Genomic DNA, 16,961 nt, shown 5'->3' with positions numbered 1-16,961 from the left:
ACAGTAAACCCCTGGTCCTTACTGGGCCCTATGGCAACAGACGCACAATCCAGAAGCCCCATAAACCACACAGAGCCCCCATGGCCCTCCAGCTTAAATCAGGACAGTAGTCATTATTTCATATTCCCATATCTTATAAATATAATTATTATACCAACTATTATAAATTGTTCCATGCAAAATTTTCCAGAGTGTTTCTGATAAGGGCTGGACTCGTCCATATGAGATGGATACGCACGGTGTGTGCGTTCACGTTGTCTCATTTCCTGACTCTGCCCGTAGAGAGTGAGTGAGAGAGAGAGAGAGAGAGAGAGAGAGAGAGGAGATACGGGGACACGGAGCGAGAGAGTGTGTAGGGGGAGAGTGAGATAGAGAGAGACGAAGAGAGAGAGAGACATAGACATGCACAGTGGAGGAGGAGGACGAGGAGGAGGGGGAGGCTCCTGATACCAAGACACGGAAAAGCAGGGGAGGGAAAGAGAGAAAGAAAAAAGGGGCTGTTGGAGGAAGAAGAGGAGCGGGGAGTGGGAGAAAACAGGGGGAAAAAACACTTAAAGAAAGCATAGAGAAGAGAAGAAGGACAGTACCTGGTGCTTTGGACATCCCCCTCCTTTCTTCACTTGGGCTGTCACAAGCAGATTGGACTCCGAAGGACCGACACCGCGTCCACCCCAGACCCCATGGGGTAACAGGTAGGCTATGTCTGACTTCCTTGTGTTATCAGCGTTTAGCCCCGCTTCCACGCGAACAGGGTTTCATTCAGGAGCGGCGGTGTATCGCACGGTTTCCACGCGTTTATATCATGACAACAATTAGTTTGGATGCCTCGCGGAGCCATTAGTTGGTGTTCGCACAGGTTGGGAGACATATCACAAAGCAACTCGTGCCACTATTATTTATGTCCATTGGTAAAGCTACTGTATACAGGCCTGTCTGTCTGTTTAATTTGTAAATCCTGGTCTATTGGCATCATGTTAGCCACGGCGTGACTGTATTTTGACAGCTAAATAGCCGAGCGAGTGAGCAGGCGACAGTCTCAAAGTCCGCCTACCTGTTCCATACGTGACAGCCAGCTGTCTGTTGCGCGTGCTGATCTTGGGAGAAGCTGTCATTCGCACGTTGTATATTTCACACATTATAGAGCACAGACACTTGTCTTATAATGAAGAAAATGCTACTTTCTACTATGTGTCAGTGCATGTGTTTAAAAACACGCAACCAAAGTGCCCTAAAATTGAAATAATTTCACATTTATGGGACTAAATACTTTTTAAATTTGCCGTGAACAGCGCCGAAGTCTGCAGACTACTAATAAAAAAAAATGTCTCTTCACAATTTTAGAAATTGCCCATCTATTAAAATAAGCCACGGTATTAAGACAATTAAGGTTTCACTCAAGTGACACAGTTGAAAGAAAACAAGTTCATCCTAGTAAATTCTGCAAAGTTTTGAACAGCATGACAACCTTATTGCCACATCTGCTGCTGTGTGTGTGTGTGTGTGTGTGGGGGGGGGGGAATCATGCACAGACAGATATCGTGCCACTTAAAACACGAGTAATGCTCTTCCGTGCAGCCGTCTGGAGGGGATTCAAAATGAAAGCGCTCACAGCCTTCAAGACCAGTGCTTAAACCCCCACCTCCTCCTCCTTCTCCCCTCGATTAACCTCAAAAAGGGGGATTTCTCCAGCTGGAAAATTCTGCTGCGTCAACACCCAACCCTAGAGTACCACCACCAGAGAAGAAGACAAGAGCTGGGGGGTGTGGGGTGGGGGGTGGGGGTGGGGGGGAGGTTTGGTTTACAGATGGGGCTCTAGGGTGATTTTTGTCGCCGCTGATCATCATTGAGAGTTAACAAGTGTGGCGTCAAGTGTTCGCTGTTTATTGGCGACTGAAGCTGGAAGCGTCTACTCTTCTTCGCCTTCTCTGTCTATCTCCTGTAGAGCTGCTTGTGTCTGTGTGTGCGTGTGTGTGTGTGTGTGCGCGTGTGTGTGTCTACTGTCTGTGTCTGCCCTCTGAAACCGGTCAGTTCCGTCTTCCTCCATTTTCTACCCACTTCATACCCTATAGGCTATCTGTATGGAGACATCAGCTTTGTGTCGCCTGCAGCCAGGTGTGTAAGCAGAGATGTTAAAGTGACAGAGATTTGACTGGTGTCAGACTGAATCTTGATGATGTTTACCCACATCCTTCCAAACTTTTAGATATGAGACAAACTTTTTTTGTTTGTTTTTAAAGCTTATTAAGAGACACACTCTGCCACATGATGCTGATCATTTATTTAGCTGCCAAAATGTTTAAGCTTACAGTTGATATTCTGTCAAAGTAAGTTTGTGTGTAAGAATTTTAGTTTTAATTTGAGATAACCTACTTAACAACACCAACAAGCCATGTTTGCCTCTGCTTCAAAGCACCCTCTTGGTTTTTGTATAGTTACATCCAATTAGGTCACAGTATTTCCCTGTGTTTGACAATGGCTAACTGGATCTCTAGGATTAAGAGCCCATACTGATTTTTCCAAATTGTCTTAGGCCTCCCTGGATTTGTGTAGTTCTTTTGACCTTGCTAGTAGCAATGGAGTTAAGGGTTGGCTCTTGATGATAAGCCCTCCAAAGTCTTTTATTCAGTTATTCAATTACTGCAGATCGGTGTGCATGTGGATCCTTCTGTACACATTATGTCATCCCGGGCATAAGATAGCATTTCTTTTTTTTTTCTTTTTTTTTTAGCTTTAAAACTATAATTAACTTTCTTTCAACACCTTGACGTCATGGTGTGGTTTATTTCCCAGAATTCTTTGTGTCTGAGCTGAGGGATGCTTATTGCCTGATTGGGGTTGCTTATAGGGGCTATGTAGGTAAAACCATTACTGTAGAGAAGCAGTGGACATTAGTGTGTTTGTGTGTGTGTGTGTGTGTGTGTGTGTGTGTGTGTGTGTGTGTGTGTGTGTGTGTGTGTGTGTGTGTGTGTGTGTGTGCGTGCGCGCATGTGCATCTTCTCCATCTGTGTGTTCCACGGGGAAAATAAAATACAGACCAAGACAACAGCTACGAGGATGAGTGGAGGAGTAGTGTAGGCGAAGATGTCCGATAGTTGGAAAAATATTAGTAGCATGTGTGCTTGTGAGGATTTAAAGCCCTTGTGCACTTGTGTTCCCTCTCATGAATGGACTTTGATTAAACACAAACAGAGAGTTTAATTCATCTTTCTGTTTTGAAGCTAAGTTGTGTTTTTGTTAAAGGAGGTCACTAAAAATTAACCACAGGCAGTTGCAGGGTTTAAAGATGTCATACTAAAGGTGTGTCAGGGTATGAATAGAGGGGGAGAAAACAAGACTTAGAGGTTTGGTTTGGTCAGTAGTCAGGTTTGAAGCTTGTGACACTTGCGTTTTAGCTTTGTGTGTGTGTGTGTGTGTGTGTGTGTGTGGGTGTGTACGTGTGTGTTAGCCTGCTGGTATGTAGGTGGCGATCGGTGCGCCCATGCAGGTTGTGGGCTGAACTGTGTGGTCGAAGTTTAGTCTGTTTCAGCTGAGCACACCCAGGAGAAGTAGCACACAACCCCCTCAAAAACATATACGTGTTTGTTTGTGTTTTTAAGACAACATAATCAATGAAAAAAGGCAAGCCTGCGCGCTTACTCCATGCCGCAGAAAAATATCAATTCAGCTTGGATCTTTGTCAGATGATTGTTTCAAAAGTTGAGATGGATAAACTTTGTTATAGAAGCTAGAGACACGATCTCGGTACATAAATGTATATTCTTCCTCTTTCTGTCCTTTTTGCTCTGTTTGAGGTGATGAAGATTGCTAGATGCATTTTTATACAATGTCTTAACTTATAGTGTCGATGAATGGCTTTTGTGATGCTGTTCACATTGATGGGTTTAAATCAGGGTTCAGGGTATTAAAAACCTCAAGCCAGCTCTTCAGTCATTTATAATAAATTACAAATACATAGGTAAAAATGAAATACTTAACTTAAACAAACATTTTCCTTACAAATATAGCACAGACATGCCTTTTTTTTTTTTTTTTTTAGGTCAGGCTCTTTAAGCAGCGACCTTAAGTTCATACAGGAGAGTAAAACTGAATGAAAAAAAATATTTTATACGCAACATTGTGTTTATTACAACACATACCTTGTCTTTTAGGATTAAAAGGCACATATTTCACTTATTTAATCCTTCGCCTGATAGGACATAAATGGAAAACCCCTTGGCACCTCTATTTTTTATATCCCAACAGGTATGGTGTTTGTGCGCAACATGTTCAAAAATTGGTGTACTTTCCCTTTTTTCCAAAACTTTATATGGAGAGGATTCAAAATTATTTAAAAAACAAACACATATATTATTCCCCTCGGCCGGTACTGATGAGATGTGCAAATAATAACTCTACTTAAAAAATGGAGACAACCTTACAATAAACTGTACTCTACCCTCACCTAATCTTGTGTACTTTCCAGAAATGGATAAAAGAGGTTGCTAGTGGCCTTGTACTCCATTCATCTCTGTGTGTGTGTCTCTCTCTCTCCCTGCCAGTTTCCTCGTTCTGATCCCCCCTCAGAGCTCACTTGTTAATGGGAACACCTGTTTGGCTAACACGCTGCAAAATGAACCATTTACACTCACATGTACACATCTCACATGACATCTCTCTCCGGAGTTTTCTGACAACTCTGTCTTCACATCTTGAATATTATCATTCTCACGTCTGACTCTATGACAACACACTTTATCATCCACACACATTAACCCCCCGCATCTAAAACCGCCCCCATCCCCCCATCGTCTCCCATCCCCTAATAACTCCCAAGGCCTTTAAGCCTAACTGCTTCTATAGCTCATTGTGCAGCGCTGAATACAGGTGTTCTTAATCCTCATGGGGTTACACGGATGCTGTGGGGGATGTGTGTGTGTGTTGGTGTGTTTGTGTGTAACAGCTGTCTTCCCTATCCACCTATCTGCTCATCCTTCCCCCAGCACAGAGAACAGGTGAGCTAAGGCCATCCCAACTCTACAAAAACACACACAGCCCCGCTTGTCTTTTCACATAGGTGTTAATATTTGATAGTGTTGTGTATTTGTGTGTGTGGGAGTGTGTGCGCTATATAGGATGCCAATGAAAGCAATGAGCTCTCCTGTTCTCTTCTTTTGTTCCTTACTCCCTGAATTCAAAATTCAGGAGTCAGTTTGCAGCTTTATCTCTAATTTTTGTAAACAAGGAGTAAAAAACTGAAAGACCAGATGCTAAAAATTATCTTTGTATTGCTGCTAAAAATAAATGTGAAAAAAAAGGGGGGCTGGGGGGGGGGGGGCTTGCGCACCAAAAATAGCAATATGTCAGAGTTTTTCTTTGGAGTTGTTGTTATTGCAAAACACCTTTTGGATCACACATTCCTGAGCAAACAGATGAGGGATCTCAGTTTGTGTGTTCTCATCAGGGTGTGTTTTTCCTTTTATTTAGGAATGCGAAGCAGATCGGCTCCTTCCAAGCAAAGCCTCATGACCACACAATGCTTATCAGCATCGTGAGATATTTGCAGGAATATTTGTCATTCTCTGACATCATTTATCAATTTCATCAATGTCACCAAAGTCAGGGCCGGTTAGAATAAATCCTCCTTCCCTTCTTCTTTTATTCAGTCGTAACTGTTGGCTTCGTGCGCTGAATGTTTTCACCAGTTGTCAAAACAAACAGTGCAACAAGTGAATTCATGATGGAAGTTTTTGTTTTAGGTCACGTAACACGCCAGATATAAAAACATGCACATGTGATATATCTAATAATATTTTTTTTCTGTCTGGTGTGGAAAAAAACAAAGAAAGAGATAGAAATAATATTGTTTGACTAATCAAATGCCAACTCCAAACCATAAATCACCTTAGAGTCTAGGATATTCTGAGTGAACCTTTTATATATGTAAACTAAATATAACGAAGAATTCACATTGTTAAAGTTGTTAAAAAAATCTTGTTGTCAGTTTGTCTAATCAATTATAAGCTAATGATTCACACACAAACATCAACCACCGATATCTTCTCTCCCTCATAATCCGCTGACAGAAGACTGATTGTTGTTCACATGATTTGCATCCTTTTACCAGACGCTGACTAAATACTGTGTCTTCCCGAACTCTCTGACTTATTCTGAAATTATTCACTGTTTTCTAAATCTTAAGCAAATTGTTTTTCTTGTCTTTAAAGGACAGTTTACTTTTTTTTTTTTAGGCTTTGTGATGGAGCTGTGCAGTTCTGGCATCCTTAATGCAACATAATTACCTAGCAGAGCAGGACGGCTGAACCAGTGGTAGAGAACTGTTTACATAAACACACACACTCCAAGTGTTCTATTGACAAGTGAGTGTCCTCACCTCTCCACTTGGCACAATGTCACCATCTTTTTTGGCACATTTTTATAAGCTGTTAAGAACTTAGAGGTTTGGTTGTAGAAAAAAAAAAACCTCTTTGTTGAATTTTGGTGTTTGCAGACTCCTGAAAGCCTGGTACAAGTACGCAGTTGTTAGTTGTTATTTTCCCAGTGAAAGAGTTTGTCTTTCATACACACAGTGTGAGTATTTGATGAGAAATTGAGCGGCTTTGAGCAAATACATCTTTAGAAACAGCCCAGTAGCCTCGGGCTGTGGCTGGTGAGAGATTTCCATATCAAAGCTCAGGTGAGAGAGGGAGAGAGAGAGAGAGAGAACGTGAAGGAGCGAGAGAACAGGGAGGAGGAGAAGGGGGTGATGAAACAGACATCCACTCCGAAAGAGTTCTAGCCCTTGTTATTCTGTCGCCTTCTTTTTGTGTGTGCAGCACAGTTTAGTCTGTGTGTGTCAGTGCTGGCTGTCTCAATCTAAACTCTCTGTAAAAAAAAAAAACACACACTCACACAGAGGGAAGGTCGGAAAGACTCGAATACAAAGCGACACCTTTTCTTTTCTCAAAACCACACAGTGTCTGTCTCTCCAAAACCTTATGCTGACTAGTGCTGACCGCAGGAACAGAAAAATGTTTTTTCTCCCACCAATACTGCATAACATCTGACCTGTGAGCCTCTGCCAATATTTGGATCCCTGTTTAATATTATTACTGAGGCATAAAACCATCATTTTCCCTGGAAATATTTCTCTTCTTTAGCTATAAGTATCACACCTGACCCTGTGGAATTGATGGCGACACTCTAATTAATGGATAGAGTTTTCGTTGGCCACTTTCAAAGTTGTGTGCGCGCGGCTCTTTTAGTGTGTGTGTTGTGCGAAAAAAAATGATCCCTCTTTGTGGAGTTTTGTAATCCAGCCATGGACTCTGGCTAGAGTGCTAAAGTGCTGCTAACAAGGCCTGTTTAACATTCTCTCCCCTGCTCAACATACAATTATTCCACTTCGCTGCCATTAACATGTACAGTAGGACTGGGCTTTTAATTGGCCTGATATGACTAATGCCAGATCAACTTGGATTTGCTAATTAGTTTTTGCTTTAAAAGTGCCATCAGGACATGAAATATTCATTGATGTGAGGTGGAGCGCGGACTGTGGGTGGTATTAGTGGGATATTAGTGCTATAGGCAGGCTGTGGAGAAGAGATTGAACCTACATTGGCCTGTTGTGGTCGCTTATTCATACTTTGGGTTGAGGTGTTAGTTTTTCGTCATAATTTTAGACACCCACACGCACAGAAAGAAACACACACGTACATTCATACACCACCTCCATTCTCAGCATCACAAGGCCACCTCTTCTTCTCAAGCCCCCACCTCCTCTTTCTCTCTCTCTCTCTCTCCCTCTCTTCCGCTCTTACCTCCCCCTCTGCCCTCCTCCCATTCCCATTATTACATCTCTTTTTTTTTTTTCTTCCTCACTCCTTGTCTCACTTCCCTTTTTCCCGTTCTTTCACCCTGTCCTCCCCGTGCCCTCTGCTCTGTCCCAGCTGCCATCTCTCCCTTTTTTTGCCTCCTCCACCAACTCCTTTTCTTTTCCCCTCCCACTCCTTAATCTTCCACCTCTCCTCCTCCTCCTCCTCTTCCTCCTCCACCACCCCCTCCTCTGCTGTAAGTGGGCCAGGTGCCTCCTGTGGCCTCCCCTACTCCATTTCTCATTTTTACCCTTCCTCTACTCCCTTTCTCCTTTTTTTAACCCTCTCCTTGTTCTCTTTCTCATTTTTATCCTTCCCCCTGACCCTCGCTCATATTTAAACACTCCTTTAATTCAACAGTTACTTTCAACGAATACCAGGTCCAGTTTTCAACTGCAACACAAACAAACTGCAAACGTGAGCCAAACAAGTTAGAATAACTTCTCTCTTTAGGTTAGAAGATGACGTCTTAAGGAGGAACTGGGGTCCAGTATTGATTTATAATGTTATCAGCAGCAGAAAACAGAAGCTTTTTGTATCATTATGGTAACTCTTTGAGGAAAGTGGACATTTTATGAGCTCTCCTGTGTCAGTACACTTCCCTTTTTATACAAACAAGGTGAACAGAAGTGAGTAGGTTCACATCCCCTTTTCAGTGGCGAGGGGCTAACCCCCCCAACGGCCCTCTGACATCATTTTCCAACATTGCATTCACCCAAGCCAAAACATGTGTTTACGTGGAAGTCTCATTGTTGGGGTCTTTTTGTTTCTTACTCTGTGAATGCCCACGGTACGCTCACAGTGCTCGTCTCATCCTCTCTATTTGCTCATTGTTGTTCTCTCTGCCTTTGTCTCTCCTGGCTCTTTCTCTTTCCCTCTCCTTTTTTTTTTCTTTTTTTTTTTACTCTCACTTTCTCACCCCCACACCCATCCCTCTGTCCTGTCTTCTATCTCACCTCCCCTCCTCCCGCGCGGTTGTTTTGGTGTGTGTGCGCTGGGTTGTCACGAAGAGGAGGGGTGGTGGTTGATTGGTGGGTTGTTGGTTTGGACAGGACACCTGATACTGGCACTGCCTCACAAAGTGGGAATGTGTAACTTATTCAAAATTAGGTGGGTGTTGTCCTTAGCGATGATCATAAGAGTTTACACAGTGATCCTTTTGTCTCCCCCTCTCTCTCTCTATCTGTTTGTCTCTTGTGTCTGGCTATGACTCTTATGTACATGCATTGGCATCCCTTTGCGTCGCTGTCTTGTAGGAGAACAAAGCAGCAATACCTCCAAAAGCCTGCAAGCCACACCGGTCGTTCATGTTAGGCAACAGGTGACAGTCAAACGTCAAACCCAATCGGAGTAAACACGCGGTGAGTGAAAAGACAGACAGATCAGGAGGGAGGGGGGTGAGGGTGGGGAGGGTGACAGAAGCAGAAAGGACAGGAGGATCCAGGTGAGGCATTTGTCTGGTCAAACTTCGCTCTTCGTCAATCATGGTGGACATCGTGGCCTCAAGCGACTTCACATCTATTCAAAACTCCATAAGAAAACTTTCTGTTTGTAATTTCATTACATTTCAGGTGAAGAAAGTTGTTTTTTTTTTGTAGGGAGGGGTTGTCAGATGCTTTGGGACATGCAACAATGAACAGCCAATCAGGAAACATCACAGAGTAAAAAAAGGGAAAAAAAAACATGTGAATAATTTTGGTATTTATACTTGTAACTTTAAGAATTTACTCAGCAGACGGCTGCAGCCTGCCTGTGTAGAAAAAATAGATCGCTGAAGGGGCAGAGCCTCTGCATCGACACATCGTATTGACAAATGTCTGTAGTGATACACTGAGAGGTGTATTGAGCTCTCAAGTCTCACAGGCAAAATTGAGTGTCCTCAAAGTCCAGTTCTCCTGGAGTCCACTCCAAGCAACCCTACAGTAGATGAGACACATAGTAGCCCTGTAGGGTGAGCTTCTGCAAACATCGACTGAGCCACACTGATGCTCTTTATCCTCAACTCTACTTTTCCACTATCTCTACCCCTTTCTTATTTTCTCCCCATCTTTTGCTTCTCCTCCCTTTTTTTTCCTTCCTTTTGCATTGCCTGTCTCCCTCCCCTTTCCCTTCCCTTCACTGTCTCTTTTCTGACTCCAAAATGTGAGTCTCTCTATATTTAGCCGGTCCTCTCCTCTCCCCTTGATTCCTCTCCCTTTATCTCACCTCCTTTTTTCCTTCGACTGTTGAAGGACAGATTTGCAAAGGCGCTCCGAGATACATCAGTGTTGTATAGTAGCTGCCTTTTGATCAGCTTGATGAGTGTCAACGCAGCCTCGGGCTATTATACACAAATGTGTTTTTATAAACACTTCTCTATCTAAATGTAAATCACTGGGCTGCTCAGTTCTTGTACGGGGCGGCTATGGGAACGTTGGCTAGAAATTTCTAAGTGAATGTTGCATGTTGAGGGCTAAGTTAATATAGTAAAATGATGTGTTTTCCTTGTTTGCGTGTGCTCTGGAGTGTTTGTGAATTAGATTAGCCGGGAGTGAAGTCTCTTTTAATATTTGCTCAGGGGGGATGGAGGGCGTGCCTGTTGTCCTTGTGAGTACACACTTAATCTGCAGCCTTTTTTGCTCCCTTCTTTGCATGAGCTCATTGTAAGCTGCGGCCCAGTGTGGATTTAAGAAAGATGCCTCTGTTTGCATTCTGACAGAGCGACAGTAGCACCAAGTTACCCATCCACACACACACACACACACACACACACACACACACACACACACACACACACACACACACACACACACACACACACACACACACACACACACACACACACACACACACTCTTTCTCTGGACACCCGCCTCGGCACCAGATACTGACTGGCCACCAGCAATGAGTCACCAGCATTCAGTCATTCAAAAACCACACATTTTAACAAACAACAATTAGATTTCAGTCCTCAGACATTTCAGAAATGTATTCCTTTAGGCATGTTATTATTGTACCATATGTTCATTTTTTACATTTTCTTCCTCCAAGTAACACTTTGTTTTGTCTCACCATACTGTTCACTTATATATATATATGTGTGTGTGTGTGTGTGTGTGTGTGTGTGTGTGTGTGTGTGTGTTCTTGTCTGAGACCTTTGTAGCTGGTGGCTGTGGTGACTCTTTTAACAGCTCGGGAACAGACTGCCTGCGTTCTGTGTGGTACACTCATGTACAGTCGTGTCTAGCTGAGTCGTGACAGGTTTTTTTTTTTTTTATTTGTTCTGCGACAGGTTTTTGTGTTAAGACCTATGGAAGGGTCTGGACCACGACACGCCATTACACAAACACAGACACGCTCTGGGAAAATCACTGGCAGAGTGGCAGATCAGGGTGGGTGTTAAATGGGACTTTTGAGATGCTTCATAGTCTTTCATTGTCATCATCACTATTTTCCACAAAGCCATTCCGTGCTTTTCAAAACAGAAGGGGTTGCCAAATAACTACAATGTTTGCACTCTAGAGGAGAAGAAAGAAAGAAATTTAAAAGTCAGAATTAGAAGACAATTTAATTTCATGGTGTCCATCCGTCTATTATTTGTACTGCTTATCCCAGGCGTTGTTGCAGGGGTCTGGAACTGATCCCAGCTATCAATGGGCGAGAAGCAGGGTTCACCCTGAACTGTGCGCCAGTCAGTCAAAGGGCTGACACAGAAGAGTCAACAAACATTCAAGCCCACATGGCATCCATGGGCTGTTCAGAATCATCAATTAACCTAACGAGCATGGCTTTGGACTTTTGGTAGCCAGAGAGAACCCACACATGCATGCAGAGAATATGCCAACTCTGTACAGAAAGTCTCTGTCCGACAGGGGATTCAAACCAGGAGCCTTCTTGCTGTGGGGCAACAACGCTAACCACTGCACCACCGCGCCGTGCTCTTTTTTGTGTTGTGTCTTAGTGAAACAAATGAACAAACAGTAGATCTCGCAGGTTGGAGGGAAAACATGGTGCACCTAGAATTTCACAGGACTGTAAGTGAAGATCCCTTAGGGCATACAAAAATGGATTGACTCAGTTTCCCAATATGGCCAAAGGAAGTGGACAGCAGCCCTGTATCCATATTTTAGGCTGTAATTGTACATATGTCTATGGGATATCATGGTAAGGTCTCTTTAGTCCAGTTTTCTCAAAGGAAAAGTGAGCGACTATGTGGAAACAATATTAAACATTAAAGATGTGTCTTTTGTTGTTCTTAAAGACATAGAAAATACGTTGGTGCGGCAGAACTTGATTGGCCTTCACAGAGGCCTCAGTCAACTCAATCGAAGACATTAGGGATGAACTGAAACAGTGGCTGCCAGATATTGTGTTGTTAAGTTTTGTGAAAACTTTCCACTGAAGAACAGACTGTTTTAGCAGCGTAATAGTGACCCTGGCTTTGGAATGAGATGTTCACCGTTACAGAGGCATGTAATGTTTAGGGTTCCTTACACTTTGTTTGGGTGTCTGTCCACATACTTGGGTGTTTGTAGCGTTAGTTAAAAAATGAAAACCAGAAGGTCGGTCTGGCATATTGACTTGATGTTTACAGTTCAAATAAGTTGAGTTCGGTAATATTTTGTGGCTTTTTCCCCCCCCCCAACCTGTGTGATCATCTGATCTCTTTTGTTTGTTTCCCTCTGGAATGACTAGAATTTCATTTTTGAAAAACGTATACTCAAATTCCATTTTAATAAAAATGTACAGGGTAAGTACAGTTTTTATTTCACTAACCCTGGTTCAAAAAGCAAAAGGACAAATGTATGATGCATCAGTGACAAGTTATGGCCCACCTTAAAGCTCCACCTTCCGTTAGTTCCCTCATGATATCAGGGGTTTGTAAATCAGCAGATGAGTTTTTCAAGTGTATCTGTGAAGAAATAACACCAGGAGTCCATACAAGGTAATTTTTTCATTGTCATGTGACACTCCTACACTAACTTCTTCTTCCATCAATCTCCACACATCTGCAATCCCAGAGAAAGCTTCCCGTTTTCACTTCCCTCTACCACACCAGAATTGTTTTTTTACAAAGAAGTAGACCATTTCCCGTCCTGAAATCATACTTTTCGCTTAGTTATCATGGGAAAGTACAGTGAATTTTTCTCTAGCCAGTGTAGGTCTGATGTGATTACGGACAATATGCCTTCATTAGGCATAATACATGATGCTCACATACAATGACAACATGCTCCTGTTTTCCTAATTTTTTAAGCTTCTACATTACTTGTGTTTGCCTTGCAGCTTCAGAGGTAATCTGCTGACTGATAGTTTGTTTTGATATTAATCTTTAGTATGGCGTACATAAGTGGAAGATTCCAGCACTAGTTGTTTGACATTTGAATGACAAACGCTAACTCACTTCTCAGCTAATCAGCGCTCCACCTCTGTTTGCATAGGTTGCCAAACCTTCCTATGCTCCATGTTAGCGGCAACACATGTCAAACAAAAGACTTACTGTGTGGCTATCTTTCCCATCCCTTCACTTCTCCTCCCCCCTATCTCCCTGACTTTCACATCCTCCCTTTCCCTTTCTCTTCTCTTCTCCTATCGCCTCTTCCTCTCGCTCTACTCCTTTATTTCCGACTCACCTTTCCTCCTCTTCCTCCCTCATGAACAGCCCTCTTTCTCCTGGCCTCCTCATCTGCCCCCTCTCTCCTCTCCCCCCTCCTGTCACTTTGGGTTCTCCGACAGTGGTAATGAGATGTTTCATTATTTGCATTTCACAGCTTTTAATAGAGAGAGAATTTAGGCTAAGCCCCGGGTCGTCAGTCAGGGAGTTACCACGGGAGACGTAGCAGGCTTAGGGGCCTAGAGAGAAAGATAGCCCAGAAACTACACACACATGAGCACACCAACAAAGGACGTAGAAACAGAAAAAAGAGACAAACATATTTCGATAGATGGTGCAAATATAGCAAATGTCCACCCCTTTTCTGAGGTCTTGATGCTTCGAATAGTGTCAGTGACACTTTGTAGGCCATCGGACAAACTTGAGGTGATACTCTGCCAAAAATGTCACATTTGTTTTCGGGTTACTCCTGGATGATCCTCATCCATCCTTACTTTGGCTGGATTTCCATAAGATCACTCTGGGCTTAACACCTGTTTGGCTAGGTGTGAGGACAAGATGGCCGAGAAGGTCGAAGGTGTTGAACTGTGCTCATTTGAGTGCTATAAGCTGGATGTGAGGCTTATAGCGAAGGGCGAACATTTTGGCAGGTTTACTGGATGTAAACAAACAGCATGATGTGCAGCATGTGGGCGTCCGGGTGTCGATGTGGAGGGTCCAGGTATTGTTTTCAGGTGTTATGTGTCGGAGGAGACAAAGAAAGGGGGGAGCAAAGGGACAAAGGGAGTAATGCTAAGTCTCCCTAAGCCTCCTGGATCCTCTTTGGTCCCTCTCCACATGACATGGCTATCCTTCTTTGAGTCAATCTCTTCCTCCACCTTGACTCCTTGGATGCCCGCCAAAGAAACAGAGAGCGTCCAGAGAAAGGGAGAGCGAGGTGGAGGTGCAAAATGTGGCATAGTCTGAGCTGGTGGGGAAGGTGGAAAAAAATAAAGGTGGACAGATGGAGGGTATGTGATAAAAGAAAGGAGGGAAATGGCAACAGGAACACACGCAGAGAGATATAAAGAAGACAGAGACGGAAAGAAAACAAGAGAAAAAAGGGATGAAGAATTGTGTTGGATTTTATTTGTAATTGTAGCTTGCATGCACGTCCCTGTCATGTCCATGTGTGTGTGTGTGTTATTTTTGTCCATGCCTGTCTTGTTGATGGGCTGCCACCCTGGCTTGTCCCGGAAGGCTGCCAGCTCCGTAGGATTGGGGATTAACCCCAGGATAATGGCCTTGATGCCCAGTTGAGTGGAAGCAAAGCTGTTTAAAAAATATTGGCTGCCTGAGTCACTCTGCCCTCTCTTCCTGTCTCCCCCTCTCTCTATCTTCCATCGCTGTCTTTCTAGCCCCGCTGTCTCAAAGAGATGGATTTCTTCAGTGACTTCATTGTTCAACAAAATATCATTGTAATTCCACTTATGTATGCTCTAATTTCCCCCAATTTTCTCTTATTGTTTGAAAAAAGAAAAGTCCACATCCAAGCACACAAGTACCTTTTGAGCATATCATACAAATATAATTATAAAGTTGGAGATTCTCTAAATATCCTTGAGGCTTAAATTGTTTATTGCAAATAGTTTCGATAATATGTAATCTCGTGCAGACCTGCCAAGTGATTTGCCTTTTCCAGAGGACCTTCCTGCTCTGGAATGGTAGGCTATATTGTGTTGCAAGTCGCTATAATAGAAAATATGCAAAAAGGGAACGAGTTGTTGTTTTAACTTAGCTGATATCATTTTGTGGCCGAGGCGTGAGGCAGGGTTGGTTGGATCAATGCAAACTCTTGCCTACTGAATTCTATCTTCGTATCTCCTCCTTCTGCTTAATTGCATTTACTTCTTCAGCCCAGTTTCGACTGCATCCTCCCTGCTGATTTTCAAAGACAGAGCCCATATAAAAGTGGAAATGTGGAAAGGAAGGACTTAACTGCTAATAGAGGGTCCTTAAAGGCAGAAATAAAACTAACCCATAATATGTTGGAACATAAGATAAAGAGATTTAGAGTCTCTGTGCTTGGATGAGTCATTCTTTGCACAACAGTATCTTCACATATCAACATATACTGTAGAGTAAAAATGTGTCGTGTGTATTGAGCCCTTTGTGTTGGCCTTATAATTCCACAAATCATACACAATCATCAAGTTGACAGTGCAAATGTTGTCCCTCTTTTACACATCAAGCCAATATTGAACATTTGCATTCACATGGAGTCATTTTTGATGACCAAACGATGCATGTAATACTTTATTAACTCACCTTGTTGCTCTCTCTTTTGGTCTCTTTTGAGGAAAGTCATCTGCCGTTTTCCCTGTTAATCCTTATTTATCCTCCCTTATTTACAGTTGGCTAGTCTCAGAATGTGCCTGTCTGCGGTTGATGCCGAGCAGCTCAGATTCTCCTTTTTTTCGCAGTGAAACAGCAGCACAGCAGAAAACCAAAACAACTTATGAGCCAGAGCCTATACGAAAAACAATGAGCTGAAAAATGCTCAAACATCAATTACACTATAGAACATAGAAAAGGTAATAATAACCTGTGATTTGTTAGATTAAAGTTGATCAATTTATCTAACTAGGGGCTGCCAAGGGCTCAGTAATCTTAGATTTTTCACAAAAACACGTATGCATTGGTATTGGCCATTGCAAATGAGTATGAGCAGAAACCATTTTAATCCGTTTTTAAAAAAAAATTGATTTCATTCATATATTTATTTAATTAACTACCCACATCAGTGGCTCTGTGTTCACTCAGTTTGTCACGCTCATCCAACCAAAGTCACTTTATCAAATAATGAGCTGGACTGTTACATTTGTTAAGCAGAGGGCCACAATTTGAATGAAGAGCGATTAGCTGAGGGTGGCAATTTTGTAAGCAGCACACGATAATTTACCCTGACCAACTCTAAGTCCCTTACTTCAAAATAAAAGTATATATTTTTAAACATATCTTCATATTTATGAAACTGCCTGGATGGTTTCAAATACAAGGAAGGTACCTGCAGCTAGTACCTGCAGGGTTGACAGGTTTTATAGATCAAATGTGGTTGAGATGGTTCTATTCCCCAAAATATGTAGTGTACTCTGCATGATGTCTGAATTCAGCATTAGCACTCTGCGAAAGCTCTCTCTATTAAACCTCCACAGAACATAAAGTGTGGCTCTGTCTTTGATCCAGAAGGACCTTGCGCTCTGTCTCCCCACGGTCCTGTGCGGTCAAGGAGGCAGAGAAGTGGCTCGGAGGGACAGGCTGCATTAGGAGAAACACAAGAAGGAGGAAGCCCCATTCTCTCACTCCATCACACGTCTCATCTCTTTAGTCGTCTGGCTGGGGCCTAAAGTGACTTTGCTTTGATGTGACCAGGACAAACCAGCTGTGACGCCATGACGGCTCTGCTAAGTGTGTGAACGTGTGTGTTTTTAGTTCTCGCGTGTGTTTGTGTATTTAGGGGCAGGGGGCTGAATAAATGTG

The 16,961-nt window shown here is 42.9% G+C and overlaps 1 protein-coding gene across 4 annotated transcripts in view; it reads left to right on the top strand.

Annotated features, from left to right (window-relative positions):
* The first annotated feature begins 298 nt into the window (after nt 1-298).
* Nucleotides 299-16,961, top strand: part of zbtb46 (zinc finger and BTB domain containing 46) — a 60,960-nt gene continuing 44,297 nt past the window's right edge. For 2 of the 4 annotated variants that reach the window (XM_061057151.1, XM_061057149.1), the window contains exon 1: nt 299-692. The gene's annotated coding sequence lies outside the window, so the exon portion shown is untranslated. The remainder of the gene's footprint in view (nt 693-16,961) is intronic. The other 2 variants (XM_061057148.1, XM_061057150.1) reach the window with 2 other exon arrangements.

Source organism: Labrus mixtus, chromosome 15, assembly GCF_963584025.1.
Source record: "Labrus mixtus chromosome 15, fLabMix1.1, whole genome shotgun sequence".
Taxonomy (NCBI): Eukaryota; Metazoa; Chordata; class Actinopteri; order Labriformes; family Labridae; genus Labrus; species Labrus mixtus.
This window is presented reverse-complemented; position numbering and strand designations above follow the sequence as displayed.